Raw genomic sequence first — 3140 nt, forward strand, 5'->3', positions numbered from 1 at the left:
TGTGTTCTAGGAGGCTTCTTCAAAGTGCCAGTCCTGCAAGATTTGTGGTATGTGCTCAGGAAGTGTAGCCATGACTGCTGTGGCTTCACTTAATCATGGAAGCACGCCGAGAAGATAGTATTGCTCACTGGTGTTTGGGTGACTATTTTCTGGTTCATTTTGAATATGGTAATGTAGCAGAGAGAGCACAACCAACTGCAGCCAATCAGGATGATTATTTCAGGAAGGAGCTAAGTTCAGGATTCGGGAAATACCCTAAAGAAAGGAAGGGAGGAAGGAAGGAAGAAAGGAAGGAAGAAAGGAGAGGGAGGGAGGGAGGAAGGGAGGAAGGAAGAAGGAAGGGAGAAAGGAAGGAGCGAAGGCTCCACAGTCTGTCGGAGACACTAGTAACGATGCATAGTGCTAGGGCTGTTAGAAAGTGTGGCAAGCTGCAGTTTTCTGTCTCCTGCTTGGCAGAAAGTGCTTACCCAGGTAAGCAGAGAGGAGCGTGAGCAAAACCAGAGATGCCAGCCCCTTCCTGCTCCCTAACGCCTGTGTAATGTGCAGTTCTGATATATCTGAAACGTGAGCGCAATGCATGAGTTTGGACTGAGAGCCCAAGCTGATGTCCTAGAACCTTCAGCAAGATTTAAATAGAAAGCAGGTGTTGCCTTCTCACCTATTCTTCTGCTTAGAGGAAAAGCATTCCAGTTTTTTGTTTGTTTGTTTGTTTTTACAAATAATTATAATTTGGAAAGATCCTTCTTAGAAATCGTTTTTATTAGGCTCAAAAAGTTTCTTTAATTCTAGTTTTTTAAAAATCTTTTTTATTGGTTCTTTGTAAATTTCACACCATGCACCACACTCCTGATCAGCCTCCCTCCCCTTTGTACCTGCCCCCCACCACCCTTGCAATCTTCCCTGCAACAGAGAAAAAAAATTTTTCTCAATGTGAAAACAGTAGTGTGTCATAGTGTGTCCACAGTATACTCTTTTGTCTGCATTGCTTTGCTTGCAAATGACCTGTTGGTCTGGTCTGAGGCCTCTGGCTTCACTTCTCCCTCAATACTGGGACTCCTCTCAGATATCTGGTGGTTGCCCTGTGTCATGGAGATCCTGCAGCTTTGGGTCTGCAGGACCAGCCTCTTCATGCATTCCAGCAGTTCATCAATGGGGTAGATGCTGAGGTGAGCCAATAGAGAAGTATTTGAGTTGCTTGGTCAGCCTAGTGGCTCTACCAGCCCTGCTCACCAGCAAGTCCCATTACCAGAGCCAGTTCTCTATCCTGTTGTTCAGGTGAAGTAGAGAGCCTACAATCGCAATTGCTGCAGCAGGTGAGGGACAGAGCCAGCTCTTTTGCCTGCCATTGGTGGCAAGAGTCAAGGGTGGGAGGTCATCTCTCTCTTGTCCGTGTCCACGTCACACCACATGGCAGACAAGTGGTAGGGACAGCTTTCCTGTGCGCACGCCCTAAGGTTGGTTTGCCTGTCTTCTCCCCCATGCCCCAGCCCATGTGTCTGTCTGTACTCAACCCTGCTAAGGCCCCCTCTCTCCTGAGTACTGCAGCTGGCAAGGGGCAGGGGCAACTCTCCTGTTCCCATGCCCTTGGAACAAGCTCTCCTGGGATGCCCAGGTGAGGGGTGGGGCCAGATCTGCACAGCCCACAGACATTGGCATGTATGTCTCCAGGTGGCAGCCCAGGCCAGAGATATCCGCCTGACCTTTGATGGTAACAGAACCCTGATGCTTTAGGGTCACAGACTTAGACGTGCCCCTGTACCCCTCCTGTGGCAGCACAGGCCAGGACCCCACCATGGTCCCAGGTGGCATCACCAGCTCCTCACATCTGGCTGTTCTTCCGTAATGCTCGAGTCTCCAGTTCTGCCTCTTCAGTGTGCCCACAGCCTTCTGCTTCTCTTTCCCTTCTATTTCTCCACCACTTGTTTGCTCTTCTTAGAGGTACTTAGAGTCTCTGAGCGTCTGGGGTCATCTCAAGAGTGGTCTTAAGAGTGCTAAACCCTGCAGGGGTCATCTTGGGCATGATCCGCCCCTCCCCCTAGGCCTGTGTGGTGATTGTCTTAGGCTAGCTCCCTGTTCAGACCCCATGACGCTGGTTGGTCTGGTGCTCATTGCTGGCTCCTTCATCATCCAGCCTGCCCAAGTGGCCCCAAGTGAGGGTCATCTGTTTCGGGGTCACTACCTCCTGAGCCCTCAGTCCCAGGCAGGGATCTCCAGGTCTCCAGCCTGCTCCCAGTCCTGGGAGCCCTCAGGGCGTGCATGGCACTAGACTGGTGGTTGTCTCCGGCTAGCTCCCTGTCTGAGCAAATGGTCTTGGACTCTGTCTCAGGGTTTTGGTTTGTAACTCTCCCCCACCCCCCCATTGCCTCCAGGGACCATTAGGCTATCATTCAGATATTCATAGGTCAGAACACTGAATACAGACAGCCTCTCTTTCTGCCACTTACTGACAATGTGAACGTGACACAGCAGCCACGCCTACAACATTACTAGGGACAGCCCTATGTTGTTGTTGTTTTTTTGCTTTTGTTTTTGTTTTTTGTCAGAAAAGCTGTTAATGTTTTGAAGATGCTTTTCTTCATCTTCAAATGTATGATTGCGATATGTATGATTTTTCCTTAAGTAGAGGAACATAGGGAAAGACACTGATGGATTTCCAGGTCATTAATGAACCAGCGTTGCTTTCTGGGATGTACCCTAGCTGGTCATCATGCACTGTGTGTTGGATTTGATGTGATAATATTAGGCTTTACCTGTATATGCACATGTGTTTGTGCACATGTGTCTGTGCCTGTGTCCAGGGGTGTCTGTCTGTAGTTTCTGTTACTTGTAACACTTTTGATTGAGTGATAGGATAAAATGGTTTCTTGCAACAATCTGAGGAGTAGTAGTGCATTCTGTGCAATTTCCTGGAAGACTGGAATCAATATGAATCATCCTTTCAATGTTAGATGACAAGGCCACCCGAGGCTGAGATTTTCTTTGTGGGATTTTTTTTAAAGTACAACATATAAGAACAGAGATAGAATAATTTAACACGGTGTGTTTCATTTTAAGTACACATATTACCTTCAAGGACTTTGGCACTTTAACTTATCAATATATTAACTTTTTGATAACATTGTCTTGTTTTCCTTTGAACA

The 3140-nt window shown here is 47.7% G+C and overlaps 1 non-coding gene across 1 annotated transcript; it reads right to left on the reverse strand.

The window, feature by feature from the left end:
* Window positions 1–2371: 2371 nt before the first annotated feature.
* Window positions 2372–2497, reverse strand: LOC127679568 (small nucleolar RNA SNORA17). Its single transcript, XR_007976861.1, has one exon. It is a non-coding gene; the product is annotated as a small nucleolar RNA SNORA17 (small nucleolar RNA).
* Between the last annotated feature and the right edge of the window lie 643 nt (window positions 2498–3140).

Source organism: Apodemus sylvaticus, chromosome 2 (genome assembly GCF_947179515.1).
Source record: "Apodemus sylvaticus chromosome 2, mApoSyl1.1, whole genome shotgun sequence".
NCBI lineage: Eukaryota > Metazoa > Chordata > Mammalia > Rodentia > Muridae > Apodemus > Apodemus sylvaticus.